This window comes from Calypte anna, chromosome 5 (genome assembly GCF_003957555.1).
Source record: "Calypte anna isolate BGI_N300 chromosome 5, bCalAnn1_v1.p, whole genome shotgun sequence".
In the NCBI taxonomy this organism is placed as follows: domain Eukaryota; kingdom Metazoa; phylum Chordata; class Aves; order Apodiformes; family Trochilidae; genus Calypte; species Calypte anna.
Genome location: NC_044250.1, coordinates 11,059,167 through 11,075,441, shown reverse-complemented (window position 1 = coordinate 11,075,441; position 16,275 = coordinate 11,059,167). Strand labels below are relative to the sequence as shown.

General features: G+C 36.2%; 1 protein-coding gene across 7 annotated transcripts in view; it reads left to right on the top strand.

Annotated features, from left to right (window-relative positions):
* Positions 1–16,275, top strand: part of SOX6 (SRY-box transcription factor 6) — a 334,845-nt gene that overhangs the window by 40,051 nt on the left and 278,519 nt on the right. For all 7 annotated transcript variants that reach the window (XM_030450938.1, XM_030450944.1, XM_030450942.1 and 4 more), the window contains exon 2: positions 8,026–8,096. The gene's annotated coding sequence lies outside the window, so the exon portion shown is untranslated. The remainder of the gene's footprint in view (positions 1–8,025; positions 8,097–16,275) is intronic.

Here is a 16,275-nt window from a genome sequence, read left to right as displayed (position 1 = left end):
TATATTTTTCTTTCCTGATTTTTTTTTTCTTATTCAGTGTTGAGATCCTGTAATGAGACATGTCAGGCTGATGAGTTAATTTTGTCAAACACTTGAGTTTGCTATTGAGATTAATGCCAACTTTCTGACTTTACGATTTTCAAAATTTTTAATATATTTTTTAAGATTAGTATTCCATTTACATTTTTAAAACATCACATGCAGAGCACTCAGTAGCCACTCCTCTAGCAGTCAGCCTTTCTTTGGTGCCCTGAAGTGCAAAGGATGGAAAGTGTAGTAATATGTTGTCTCTACAAAATACAAAAACTAGGCTAGGAACATAAGGCCAATTTTTGTGGACTGATAGTAGTGCATTTTAACCTGCTTAACTTTTAGTCCTTGTGACTGGGCTTAGCATAAACTGAAGTTAGGTATTGTCAAATCATTTATTTGGTGGTCAGTATTGCCTGCAAGGATTTCTATGAACATATGAACACATTTTGAACATATTTTAGCTCTGGTTCCAATATATCTTGCAGATACCAAATTGATAGCTTTAATATGGAAGGCAAATGTATTTCAAGATGTACTCTTTCCTTTACAAAATATGGCTTTTTTCTTGGTCTATTGCTAATGAAGTAGTCACGGTTTAGGAGAGACTGCAGAGAGTCTTATTTTGAGGGCTTGGTGAGGTGGTGAGGTAACATAATTATTTATTTATTTTTTTTTCCTCCTTCCATGTGATTTATTGGTCCAGCAGGTGAGAGTTAATTGTCTTCAAGATTGATTATTGCAGATAATAACAAATGGAGTGGTCCTTTGGGAAGGATACAAAGCCATGTCCTTGCTGTTAGCACTCTGTGCCACATACCTGGGAGAACAGTTTTCTGGCAGATTCATAAGATGAGATCCTAACTGACTGAACAGATCCTTGAAAGAAAAAAGTTTTATTTATTCATGATTCTTCTAAAGTGAAATTAAAATGAGAGCACCTGGACCTCCTTTTCTCTGGTTATAATGTCAGGAGAAATGAATTTTAAAAATCAGAGCTGAGAGGGGAAGTTAGTATATGAAGCATTTAAAAAAAATGATTGTTTTGTTTTGTTTGTGTTTTTTGTTTTGTTTTAAATACAATTGCTGGGTTTTAGGGAAAAAAAACCCAAAACCACCAAGATATGTAGTAAGGAGGTTTTGTCCCTCAGGGAGTCCAAGGAAGTAGACCCAAAGGCAGAGATTCCTAAGACTTTCTATTTGATTTTTATGTCCTACTTAACTAGCTTTGAAAGTCTGAGCTTCACTAATACGTTTTTCTCTAATAGAGAACCCCAATATTTTTTTCTGGCTTGGTGCCATTTTCAGAGGGAGCAAACGAAACACTTGTAATTTTACAAAATAGAGTTGACAGAAAAAAAAAAAAAAAAAAGTAAGTTTGTGTACAGCTCTCTTAGCTCCTGGCCACTGGCTCACAGCTTACTTGCATTAAGTTCTGAAGGTAATGCTACATTGTTGCTTGTTTTGTTCAACCCCCCCAATCTAAGATCATGAATCTAATTTTTCATTGTTGTGTAAGTGCACTGTAATTGTGACAAGCAGAATCTCCAATTTTCAGGGAATTTTCAAATCCAAGAATTTAAGTGCTATATGGTATATTTATGCTGGCATTTGAAATATGGCGATGTGTTCCTAAGCACTAGTATTGTCATTGATATCTCTAAAATATCAGCTGGACATTTTGCCTCTCTTACCATTTGTAGCTTTTGGAAATTATGGTAAATTTGGGCTTTCATAATTAGCACTTCCTTCCCTCCCCCCTGTTCATGGCTTTCCTTTGAGGGCTTTAGTTTCCCCTTGAAGAGGCTTCTTGTTACTAAGCCTTGCCTTATGCATGTGTAGGTGTTACACTATCAGAAATTGTACCAAGGAGTTTGTGTCTGGTATGACCTTTTTGGTCATATGACTGAGCTGAATGAGTGTAACATCTTTCAAACAAACATGATTCTTCAGTAATATTATTTAAACATTGATCTGAATATTAAAGAGCAGGAAACCTGACAAATGTTACGTTCTCAAAAGATAAAGGGAGCTTAAAATTGCTATTAATTTTCAGAGATTTTGTCCAACAAAAATACATCATTATGGTAGACTAACAGCTTCTGTTATGTATGTTGTTCTTCTTGGTCAGTAATTATTACATAATGTTATGTAATAAACACATACACATAATCACAGAATGTTTTTCACAGAAACAGTGTTATTACTTCGTGTTCAAGTTGTATCCAGAGAACCTTTGTCAAATTGTACAGCCCCAAGACCCTGTTACATCTGCAGGTCCCTGGACACACACGCAGGAAGAGATTAAAAAGCTGTTATTCCAAAGCTATTAAAAGGTACAGTTGGGGCACAGACAGAGAGAAGAGAATCAAATTGCCAAATATGACAATGCAGATCAGTGGCAGAACAGCCAAATCTGTCTTTGTGTAATTGCTTTCAATGACTGACAAATGTGAGGCTCTGAAGAGTGGGACTGGATGCTGTTTCCAAGCCATGTGCTCTGCACACTGCTGCTTCTCTAGGTGTAGAAAGTAACTTTTCAAGTGCGGTTTGTATTTGCTGTAAAACTTTCTCTGTGTTTGATATATGTTTCAGCAGTACCATATATTGGAAGTGTTTCTGGTCTATGGAACACCAGTCATACTTTTTGTCTCTTGTAATGCCTAATTTGCCCTGTAGTGCCTTCAGCTCATGGATCTGTGTATGTGCTACATACGCATCCCTGTTTTGAAAGCTTTCTTTGTTTTCTTTAATTCAATCATATTGACTGGGAATGACCCAGCCCATGGCTATTACAATGGCATATATCTTACAAGATGTGTTTTTTTTCTGTCATAGCTACATCATGTGGCTGGCAGTGGGCTGGTGCAGGAACTGCTGGGAAATCCAAATCCCTTGATGTGGGAGCAGGGAGCCAGCAGTGCTCACCAGCCTGCCCCAGGCCACTGAGGAGGCTTTTGCTATCTCTAACCCATGAGTTATAACTGCTGCTCCTCCCCTCCCTTCAGCCTTCCAAGCAGCGTGCTGTATGTCTTGTGGTTCTTATCTGCTTGAAAGTATGAGTACAGAGCTTATCAGATCTGGAATGCCAGCCCTCTTCCTTTTGTACAAAAGAGTAAATACACATTTAGGTATTTCTTTCATCTGTACAGCAAATTAGACATTTTTTGTGTTTTTGAGTGCAATTTTAGTGGCAAATATAGTAATACATTTGAATGAGTTGTTGGACATGTGCAGTAGTTTTTGATCAAAATCCTTTTTAGTCTTAAGCTGATGCTACACCGTGAAGTGATACAGTGAAAAGACCTGAATTTTGCATTCTGTACTCAGGTCCTGCAGTGATTGGGTACTTTATAGATATGCAGGCACACAGCAGAGAAAGCTTCATGAACTGCCTGTTGAAGACACAGTGCAATGTTGCAAATGCAAATGCACTTACAGAAGAGATTATAAGGAGCTCTTATAGCCAGTTATATAATATAATGCTGCCAGATCACGTGCCACTGCTGAGTGATACCCTTTTGGGAGAGCCAGGGAACAACTGTTGAGTGCTGATGCTTATTGCGTTCCTTTTTTTAAGAGGTAGTTTACAGAAACGCCATATGTATGGCGGCTTGCTTTTTGTAGGCAGATGTGAGGTTGCTCTAAACTGGAAGTCATGTAGTTTACGTAAGTGCTAACCATAGCTAAACTGGATTAGAGTGGGTTTGTGGCCAGTCATCTCCAAGTGTGGGCAGAGTGAGCTCACATCTCCCTGCAAAACGCTGTGGAGATGTATCCTATTTTCGGTATTTTTTTGAGCCTAGTTTCTGTAATAACTGCATCACAGCTTCTGGTATGTAGAACTGTAAAGCATCACTTTTATAAAAGGAAGAAATAATAGGTCCTTATTGCAAATAAGAAGCTAAGAAGCACAAAGAAGCTCTTTTGATGAAGGTTGAGCAGAAAATCTGTAGCAAAGGCAGTGGCAGACTCCAGAGCTTTGGAGCATCGTTTACATCGGATGCAGCATGTTACTGTTCTTAACTCACTGAGGTGTTTTAAAATGGCCAGAGCTGTAACAGGTGATACGGTCTGATTCTTGCTTTGATAGATCATTTGGCTGCAATCTCTGTTAAAGGGTACAAAAATCCAGATGAGGATCCTTGCAGAGATACTGTTCTAAAATGAAAATCAATATATAAACAACATTGTGGTTGTTTTCATTTGGCTGTGTGTTTTTGTTTTGTTTTTGATAACACATGGATCCAAGGAGACTGAGCAGTTTAAGAAACAAGCCAGCAAAGGCAGTAAAACACAGTCCCAGGCTATTGAAGAGAAGTAACATAAAGACAACACAGAATTCCTTGTGTATTTTGTAAAAATCCACAGTGCTTAATTATTGTCCTTACTTCCCTGTTTCAAAATGATCATGTATGAAAATTTTTCTGTGTGTAAGTAAAGCATTCTTCATTGAGTCTTCTTGAAACTGCACACTTTACCTCAAGAAAGATTTTTAGATACCCATCTGAAAGGATCTCACCGTAATCAGCCTACTCCTCTGTATACTTTGAGATTGTGGCTAGAGGCTTACAGGTCATCAATGTTGTTTTAATTGTGAAATTTTGTGTATTTCAAGGTGTGAAATTGTTATGTGATTCAGGCCCTGAATCTATAGCTTCATTTGTGTATTACTCCATTCTCTCATTTCACATTATGCTTATAATTCTGAAAACAGTTTTTTAGCAGTAGTTGAATGGTACATATTTTAGTCCCAGCAGCCCACAGTTATAGGCCAGGTTCTCAGATGATACAACGTGATGCCATGTTTTCTGCTAAATAGCTGCTTACATTTTCTACCTGCAGCATTCCTTTATGCTTATTGATGACTGTGCACAGAAAACACAGGCTACCTGTTGAGGTTCTGTCTTAGAAGAATCAAAAAGCTATTGATTAAGTATTTTTTTAAATTAAGAATTTTTTCTGCTTTCTAAATGCAGTGAAATCTTATGTTCTAAAAACTAAAATCTTTTTGAATTATTGGAGCTGACAGTAAATGGGCAACAAGAGGACTATTTTGGAAGTGACATTTGGCAGTTTACAGATTATTTTTTTTTAATTCATAACACTCAAGGCATATGAGGTCCTGCAGTCTTTTAGTGGTGAGCATAATCTGTTTTGTCCCGAGCATTCTCTTGGTGTCAATATGCATTTGTAAGACAAGCAAAAGCTTAGGTTTTTGAAAGGTGGGTTGTTTTGAAAGGTTCTGTGAAATTCTTTGATCACTTTACATTTTTCTTAGTCAAGTCAATGAGAGATGGTTAATTTTATTAGCAGTCTGTTTAGGCCCAGTCAGTGACTTTTTGCTATTTTCAGAAGTGACCTTAGTCTTATTTCATATTATCTGATGTTAGGACAACTTGTCCTTTTTGAATAAACAACCCTAAACAAACAAACTGTCAAACCCATGAAAACTGAAATGGTGTTTGCTCTTAACCAAAACTTTTCACTTAGAATGTAACCTTTTTATGGCTTTCTGAAATGGCATTTTTGAGGTTAATGAGGAGATAATAAACCTTTGCAGCTTTCATTGAAAGCTGGTTGCCTGACCTGTTAGGTTTTTGTGGTTTATTGTTTTCATGGTGTTGGCAGTTTGTGTTTGGGTTTTTTTCCTACTTCCCGAGACCTGGGAGGCTGTGGTGTTATCTCTGAGTGTTCTCAAGAGCAAGTGTCACAGAGGTGTAGCTGGTGTGGCTGGTAAGTTCATGCAGATCTGCTATATTGCATCTGCTTCTGCTTCAGTTCTCTGCAGCTGTGCTCCAGCTTGCAGGTTGAGATGCTGAGTGGTACCAGATTTCAGCCTTTACACTGTTTTTCCTCTGCTGACAAAACTTTTTTTCATTTTAACAAAGTGGTAGAACAGAAATGCAGAACTATGTATATAGTTAGTTAGCTAATATTTAATCTAATTAGGTAATAAGATTTCCTTTAATTTTCTTCATGTGTGCTAGTTACATCATCTATCTTTTGAGGAAGGAACTGTGCAAGTAGACTCCTGCTATTACTGAACACTAATTGATTTCTTTATTTTAGTGAATTAGTAAAAGATATGGAGCTGAAGGAAAAGTTTAATTTTCTGTAAAGTACTGAATACAACAGTCTAGCTCAGATGAGTCTATTTGGAACAGACTGGGCTCTTTGGGGTTGCATTTTTTTTTGCTTTTCCCCCCCTGACCAGCTACATCATAGATAAGCCTCCAGCAGCCTCCCAGTTCTGAGGTGTTACCTGAGCAACAAGCCTTCATTTGCTCAGGATCACTGGGTATGGTTTGCCCCCTTATGCCTTCTCCCTCACTTGCACTGCTGCCATAAGAATCAAGGCTTCACATAGATATTATTCTGCAGGCTTTTTTACCATACTGAACTTTTTCCCCTGATAGATTAGCAGATTGCTAAAGCAAAATTTAGAATTTTGAGAAATTAACCCATCCCCTTAATTGCTTGTCCAGCTTGTCCAGGTTTGGTGTTTTGTTCCTAAATTCTCTACATGAGGTGGTGTGCATTAAATTGCATTTGCACTCTTTGAGATAAATTAACTGTGACCTTATGAAGTACTGTTCTTGCTTAATTGGTGGCTCCAAAGTATACTAATGGTATAAATCAGCTAATAATGATATTCGGACTTGTTTTTTTAAAAATAATATATATATATATAATGCTGCATTGATATAATAAATGAGATTTGTTGACTCTGTTGGTATTACAGGAGAGAAGACACAATTAAGTATGTACTTTCAGGATGGGGGAGGGTTTGGTTGGAATGAATAATATGCACTTCAGGGTGGGTGTATGAAATAAGGAGGATATTCTACATCAAGATAAGTTTGGTATTCTCTCCTTGTCTCTAGGCACTGTGCAGTACTGGCTGGTGCATTTTAGGATACAGAAATGTTGTGGGAAGGTGTTTCTTACAGATTACTGGAGGCTAACAAAAATGATGATTTCATTTTAAATATAGTTACATGTTTTAAAACTGAGCTTACACCCACTGTTTTATGAACTGCAAATTAATCAGATAGCTCCCAGAGAACAAAAAGGTTTTGACCTGAACTAGTTGCCCAGGCTTGGTTCCTATTTTCAGTTTAATGTTACCCATATCCATCCTCACATCTTGGAAAGAAAACAAGGGCTGTGCAACAAAGTTTCTTTGTTTTCATAAGAACTAAAAATGTGCTGTATGTAGACCAAACAATAAAAATAAACTACTGAGCTACCTTCTAATGCATGGGGGTTCTGGAGAGAGGAAACCATGGATATTTAGAGGCATAAAGTGAGTCATTGTGCTAGTTCAAGAATTTTATAAGGCGAGCTCTGTGGGTTTGAGTTGCATCTGTTACCTTTCCAACTAGAACTGAGGGGTATGCAGGCAAAAATGTTGAATTTAATCTTGCCTTATAGTGAAGGCATTGTGCTTAAGCTAACCTTCTAACTGGGATCTAGACTGTTGGAGAACAAAATCTTTCGTCTGTCTTTCTGTATAAATTTTGCCTTCAATGGCTTCCAGTTAAACACACCTAAACAATATTATTTTACACCAGTTAAGCAGCAAAATGTGGTTAGTAAGATACGTAAAAAAGTAATGAATGTTCTGTAACACTAGAGAACAAAATAACAAGCAAAAACCCCAGCCAGCCAAAAAACAGCTCACAGCTATTTTCCTTATTAAAGGATAACCATGCTTGCATTTATGATAGTTCTTAGAAGCTGTAATGGACTGGGTTGCTATGGTGTGAGGTGCAGAACAATGAAATAATTGTTTCTATTGGTATTGGCTTCCTGGAAACAAATTCTGTGTAAACTCCTTGGCTGAAATAGTGACAGCAGTCTTCTGAGATTTTTTTTTTTTTAAATTCATAGCAAAAAGTTGTAACTATTAAATAATAATAAAAAAGTAACATTTATCAGGTCTGGGCTTTCTTTTGTTTCAGTTTGGTTTTTTTTCTTTTACATTTTCAGGTCAGTTTCATGAATTCAAAAGCAACTTACCAGTGATTTCTGGGAGCTGGGGCTGATTTTCTCGTGTACTTGTAAGTATTTATTGATTAGCTTTCCTATTATTTCTTTCTAATACTCTTTTAACATGAACAATGAAAGCTCTTTTAAAACCCTGTCAGATCACAGATTTATAATGTTCTTTTATTAAGAAATATATCTAAATGCTTACAAACTTCTTGTAGCTTTTTTGTTATCAACTAATGCCTCGGTTATTCAGTGGGGCTATGGATGCTTGAATTAACAGTTCATATTCTTGTTATTTCAAGTTTTCTTTTGGTTTTTGTAACAATGAGAGAACAGTGTTGCTTACAATAACACATCAGTTATCACACTTAGGAATGGTAGCAGCTCATCTCTCTGTTGTGAAGACAATTATTCCTAAAAATTAATTTGAGCTGGGATTTAAGAGTGATAGAACTTTTACAAGAAATGCTACATGAGTTTATTGAGGGAACAGTAGGATGACCAGTACCTGCTGAACTGGGAATGCGTTTTTATATACACTGGGGAAAGCTGACTGGTTACAGCAGAATGACCGAGACTGTAATCATTTAGGCCATGACCCTAAAATATGTTTTGCTGTTTGCCCAGGTTCAAATAAAGCAAATGGAACTAGGCCCATACATAAATGCTTTAAGAAAGAGAAAGAGGAGAAGATCTGAGAGGAAGATAGTTATTTAAGCAACAAATAGGAAGCTTTCAGAATTGTTGTTTTGGGTATTATTCACCTTCAGTCAAATATAATAAGGAAAATCTAATGGGACTTAGACTTGGCATGATATAAGTTATTGCAATACCTCTTGCATGTTGTGGTACAAATGAAACAAGTCTATGCAGCTTGTTCTCTTAAGTCATGAATATAGTTTATAAATAACTATTTATTCGATCATTTGTGGAAAAAGATGTTCATAAAACTACATTCATCAGGTAAAAATATGACTGGTTCTCCTCTTAATATGGAAATGTACTCAATTTGTAACATTTCGTCTTTAGAAATGTTTATTTTCGTATATAATTTTGGTGTTATATTTGCAGTTTCCTTCACTTACAGGTCAGTAACTTTTTAATGAGCATTGTCAGCCATATTTAAAGAAAACATTGTTACAAAAAAAACCCAAAACAAAACCAAAACCCCAAAACCTTTTAAAAAGTATTACCATTCAAAAATAGTCCTGAGAAGGCATCGTGAAGTAATTAGTGAACTGAGAGTGAGGAATAGATTGTAGCTCTTCCTGACTTTTTTTTTTTTTTTTCCCAAGCAATCATTTAGGTGTTCTGTGCCTCATTCTTCTCATCTATAAATGGAAATAGTTATATATCCCTCAGTGCAAACAATACCTCTTTATACCTCAATATGAATTACACTTTCCAATCAAAACAATGGAATAAATGCAGTGGTAGGTTCATGGTGAACTTATTTGTGCACACACCAGGCTAATTGGATGAAAGCCTATAAGTATTGTTTAATTCATGTTCATATGTTTAATTCACATTCATATAAAGAACTTTAGTAATTGTATTGTGGACTCCTGATCTGAGCCCTGCTTTTCTTACTTGACAATGATAAAAAGCCTTGGTAAACAAAATTGACATAAAAACTTCTTTGGAAACAGTGTTTGTGTTTAGGTCAATCAAGTAACTACTTAACTTTAATGAGGACTGTGGAGTGTACACTGTAAAGTATTGTGACCATGAGGTCTGGAACGGGGTTCAGCAGCCTTGCCAGTGAAGCTAAGTGAATGACTACATGGAATGACTGTCAAAATGAACCACAGTCTGGTCTTTTGTAGGTATTCTCTGAAACTCAAAGTTCTATCACACTGGCATGATCATCTGGAGAAACTAAAACTGTAGCAGTCTCTTGCACTTCTTTTAGTATTTAGCATTGTATATCTAGGAATATACACAGGCTTTGAGTTCATATAAATTGAGAAGAAAATATAGGATGTACAAGTGATGGATTCAGCCCAGTTTTTCCTCACATAATGCAAACAGGATTGAAGTATTCATTCTACAGTAGCACAGGCTTACATATTTTTAAATCATCTATATTGTACCTCTCCAAATCTGCAAACATTCTGTAGAATACACTACTTTAGCAAATACAGAGTCTTTCTGTTCAGTAACAGTAATACATGCAGTGTCATAAATTTTCCCTGTGCTCTACAGATTAATAGGTCAGGCTGTTACCTAAAGTATCTTTCAGTTCAAAGGCTTCATTTCTGCAGATACTTACTCATGTGAGGTGACTGTGGAAGCTGAGGAAATCAGGATCAATACCTGAAGCAGAACAAATAGGCTGTAAGCAAATGCTACCATATGAGCTGGGAGTGTTGTGGGGTTGTTGTGGAAGACAAAAAGTTTGCATATGTAAGGAGTTTTGAGTAAATTCTACACAGCATTTGAAAAATGCTAATTAGAAGTTTATATCTTTTCCTTGTTGTGCTACAATATTTGTGCATGTTTTATAGTGTGTTTGTTTGATCTGTACTCCAAAGGGAAGGAGTGTATATCAGTTCTAGGAAGACTGATCTTTGAAACTGCATATTTGTTACATGGGAATACAAGATCAACTAAATACTGCTATAGGTCTATACCAAAGATATTTCAACCAGGGGCTATAATAACTTTTTCCTCAAATTTTTGGAAGTTTTGTCATAGATGCAGTCTGCTCTAACATGTAATTACTTGGATCATCCAGTTCAGACAACTTTGGGTTTGGTTTTTTTTTTTTTTTTGTCATATTTGGATAGTTTTGTTCAGGAGAAAACTGGATTGATGATTCATGCAAAAGTAAATTTCATGGAAAATGTGACATTTGTACTTTTGTGTTATGCCCACAGAGTAATTGTCCTAACTAAAGGTTACTTTTTTTCAAGGATGCGGTCTTAACATGGTTTAATTTATTTAATTGTTCTTCTCAAGTAGGCTTGTCCAGTAGTAAACTACAGTGGTTATTTAAAGTTACAGTTGGCAAAATGAATGTTCCCTAATAACAGCATTTAAAATTTTTTGCTTGTTCATCAGCAATTAGAAATTCCTTTTTACTAGGAGTTCAGTTTTTGTGTAAACATCTTACTGTGACTTGACTACAAAGTGAAGACACTGATAGAAGGGGGGAAAAAAAACCCCTGAAATAAGTGGTGTTAAATCCCATGAAACTTCAGTGTCTTGCAAGAACAGCTCTTCAGTGCAAAGCCTTTATTGAAATATGGTAAAAATAAAAGTGTTTGAGACTAAAGTCAAATTGCTTTAAAAACAAAGAGCAGCGATTTTTTTTCATGGAAGGCTTAAAAACAAAACTAGAAACACTTAATGGACACACATGAATGCACACACACACTGCACCACAACAAAGCTGATATGATGAGTAGGTAAACTTTTTCAAACACTTATTCTAGTCAAATCTATTCAAATCATCAGGGAGTATACTTCACTTCAAATGCAACACTTTTTTCTCAGTCTTATTTTTAAAGCATTTTTATAATTTGCTTTTTTAATTTGTAGTGGTTCTATTTAAAGTTTATAGAGTGTGTTTATTGACAATATAGAGTGTCTGACCAAATAGATTCATACTTTATATTTGTACCAGCTTTTTTAAAAGTAGTAGCTACTGTGTATTTGCACGGTTGTATCCCTCCAGAGCTTTGTAGCTCTGAAGAGAGGAAGGTGTGGAAAAAAGACTGAAGGAGAGAGAAAGGACATTAATCTACTGAGTACAGTACAGAAGTCCAATCAAAATTATGAAAAGTTCTGCCTCCCTGCTCTATGCTTCTAGCTCAGGTGTCTGATGGTCCCTCCTGTGTTAATTCTTCTAAAGCCGTGTGGTTGTGCAGGGTCACCTGGGGACTAATGGTTCTGATAGAAGCAGTATCTGTTGCATGATACTGGCACAGAAGCATGTTTCTATCCAAGTTCCCTTTTACATTCTGTTTGCAGCAGACATTATTTTGGCTGCTTCTCTATTGACCCTGCAGACTGCTACTTGGTAGGAAGTAAATAAATTAGTAGAGATACAGAATGTTCATGTTGTAGAAGTAATATACATTGTATTCATGTTAGCCAGTTGTCCTTATAATAAGCAAATAAGGCACTTAAACTACTTCTAGGATTTTGTTATTTAATGTAATACAGAAATCTTCAATTATTTATGAAGAATGAAATGTTTGCCACAAGAGAAAATACACAAAATGTCAGTTTTCATTCATGTAAACCCAAAGCATTTCGTGCTATTAGACTGTTTACCACTTATTAAAATGAGGGCACCACTGAGGTGAGAGAGCTATCCAGCCAGCTTCTGACACACTGCACAGAGGCTGTGTTAGGTGGTCTTTCCATATTTTAGGTAAACTTGAGCCATTTAGTGGGGCTGCTGTTAGAAATAGGTTTTCAAAGGTTTATCATGCTCTGGGTGTAAGCGAGCACCTCCTTGCTCCACTGCTTCTCCGTGTGTGCTGGATGAGATCCATGTAATGCACAAGATCCATCTACTGTGAAAAATTCTTTGTCAAAGTACTAAGCAATAAAATAGAAATCCACATCCAAACAATTCTACATGCTGTTGAAATTACATGCAATGCTTGGGAGAGGAATCTGTTAGGAAATATTTGTGCTAAGAAGCTGAATGAAGAATGTGAAAGCCAAGTATTTGTACAAGTCCATACGTGGACAGAGTCCTATAGGCTTTCTGTAACTGATTGGCATTTGTCGTGAAAATATTTTTAGAAGAAATGGTTGTTCATCACAAAAGCAAAGCCTCAGGTTATGTAATAACTACAATGCAGGATCTTAGACAAGCTCTAAAGAGAATTTTCCTTAAGCCACGCTGCAAGCAGTAAATTATATACAGTGCTTCTCATTCTATGTAAATTACAGAAAGCATTTCTTATTCTACAGTGTGGATGAGCAATATGAACAGTTGATGTCAGTGCTAACTTTTCAAATCACATTACTTATAAGGGTGAGGGTTATAAAATGTCCACAGACAGCTTCATTTTCTCTCTGTCTTCTTAATGCACATATACCAATGGTTACTTGATAATTTATTGACGTGAACCAAAATTGCTTAGAACTAACCACTCATTCATCATAATCACAGTTACAAGAGAGTGGGGGGTAAGAGGTTAACTGCTTGCTAGATGTATCAAGATCTTTGGTGTATACCAAAGCCTAACTTGATAGAAATCTGATAATGGTCTATTGAAGGCAAAATAGTACTGTTAATAGCTAAATTAAAAGAAAAAAAAAAAAAAAAGACTAGTGTAAAACACCCACATTTCTAAAGTTAATTAAAAAGAGATGATAAAAGCGAAACCTTCATGAAAAATGTTATCTTTAATATATTAAAGATAACAGAGAGTACAAAAGTACATTTTAGAAATAAGTATCTACTTTTATTTTGAGTGAATTTAGAATTTTTTTCTTGTCAGTGTTTTAGTTACTAATTAAAATAAAAATACTTATAAAATACAAATGTGAAAATATTCATCAAATAGTTTTAATAGTTCAAGTACGTGCACAGTGATGATGAACTAGTATTTTGGGGTATCTGTTTAAAGAGATTAACAAAATCTATTTGAACTATGAGGTCGCAGCTTCTGTTCCTAATGTGTGTGATGTGCTCAGTATTATGCATCATAAAACAATCAAAGACTACACTTAATTGTGTAAAACCATATTATCTTTATGGGTTTATTAGAGATTACTGTATAATCCTGGCTCTGAAAGTTAGTCTGAAAGATGCTCCCTGTAGGAGCCAAAAAGCCTCAGGGAGTAATCCAATTCTCTGATGCTAAAACAAAGCAGATTACATGACTTTCTGATCTTTTACCTGTCACTTTTGCCTTCCTCAATGAGACAGTCCACTAAATGGAAGACTTAATATGAAGTTCTTATTTTCAGTTTAAAAAGAAAAGCTTGATTTAGAAAAAGAGATGATCTTCATCTGGAAATTGGCAAGAATGAGTGTTGGACCGAGACATGATTCTGCAAAAAGTCCAAAGTACTGTAGGGCACCAGGGTGAAGATGGATGACTGGCTAGGAAACTGGCTATGTACAGAATTCCTGCAGGTTTAGTGTCTGTTTTCTATGTGAATGGCTTAGTATTTGATACATATTTTTAAACAATTTCCTGTCACTGATATAACACTAACATACAGTTAGTTCTGCTGATCAGAGTAACGTGCAGGATAAAAGTGAAGTAAAAACTTCACTCCCTAAACCCATAACTAACTGCCTAAAACCTGAGAGGTGCTCCTACAGTGAGCACAAGTGACCAGAGATGTGGTTAGCTTTGGAGTGTGTGGTAATGTTCCTTGATCATTTCAGGCTCCTGATTAGCCAATCTATCAATGAAAAACAGGTAGCCCTTTGCATTTAAGAGACAACTGAAAATGTTCCAGAATGTACCTGTTTATGAAACAATTTATTTTTTTGCTGAATTTTTCAAAACAGCAAGACCTGTATACTCTTACTCCAGATTCTTTAGTTAACGTTTATGCATCCTCTGCAATTTACTTAAATAATATAATATGTGTAATTATCTCATTATATAATAGAATAGAATTATTGAAACAAAAAGTAATAATATTTAAATATGATTTAAAAAAACAGAACACCTGAATTCATACATTATGATTGCCACAGTTGACATTATAGGTTTATTTCAGATTGTGCAATATTCAGCAACAAGTGACAACAGTAATGAATGTTCTGTCCTATTAAAAGCATTAAGGTGGAGTTCATGCATTCAAAGGGTGTTTTTTTAAGTCCCTGTGAGTTCTTTGTAATTTACCCCAGATACACTCCAGCCTGCCATTTTTTAAAATTATTTTTTCTCCTTCTCTTTTTAACTCTGATGGTTTGTTTCTGCATGTGAATAAACTCTTCAGTTCCTCCAAAACAGCCTTCCTTTGGCTGTTGTTTATGGGGTTTTCCTCACCCACCCACCTGCCATTAACTGTTTGTCTACCACTTCAAATACTTCATCATTGAGATTCAAACTCATTTGTCCTGTGGCCATTGTTGCTTAGCAGAACACCCATGCTTGCTTTCTACACAAACACACACACACACACACAAATTAATAACTGAGTGGAACTCCTCCTCTGCTGAGCTCCAGAAGGAGCTGCTCCAAAAAGAAGCCATTTATAGTATCAATAAGCTGCTTCTCCAAACCATGTACAGATGTGTTATTCAACCAGTTAATATTGGGGTAGTTAAAATCACCCATTATTATTTTTCTGGCAGATTTTGCCACTTCATTAATATCTTTCAACATACTGAGTTGCTTGGCTGTTCCTTCTTTTACATGGCTTATATCATATCATGCCATCACAGCATATTCTGTAGTTTCGAGTTAATTGCCCAATTAACAGTGGTATTCATGAAGTGCTAGGAAAATTCCACAACTAATGATTTGGACAATTTCAAAATAGGTTGGTATTTCATAGTTTAAAATGTCAAACATGTCAATAGCTGCAAGTTTAAGACTGTGCAGGTTTAGAACCCAATAGCTCAAAATTTCTGTATCGCAAAAAATCATAACCCAGCCCTCAGAAACAAGTTTCCCAGCCCCCAGGGTTTTCAGGTAGAGAAGTTCTGCACTATCCTAATTTCTCCTTGGACTTGTGAGGTGGGAGTATGGCATGGGACCTTATCAGCTTCCCTGTGTTTTGTGGAAATGTGGAATAAATACCTTCTGGCAGCAGTGAATACACCCTCAGCCCCAACCTCACCGATGTGGTGTTTGTGGCAGCACAGGGAAGCTGCTGTAACAACATTGTGGGTATGCATGGAAAACTCAGGAAAATGGAGATGCAAGTGATTGAAAGGTTATAAGATGTGCTAGAGGAGTTTGTACTTTTCTTTCCCATTGCCTGGATTAGGTAGGGATATTAACAATACGTAGTTAGCTTTGATGGCCCATTGTTCCCAGATGCAACTGAGAGTTGCCAATAGACTCTCTAGGCAGTGATCTGATTTTTTGTTTTGTCTCACCAGCTGCCATGCAGAGATGCCAGGAGATACACTGCCTACCCTTTTTGCCTTTTCTCAGTACCTTTTGTGCCATTTATGAGCTGCAGGACTGAGGCAATACCATCGACTTAGTTTACAGAGTCTGGGAATAGGCAGGGACTACAAAATAATTTCATTATCATTGCCCAAGAAAAAAATTATTCATTTTCAGCCTTGAAATTCAGGGTAAGAAG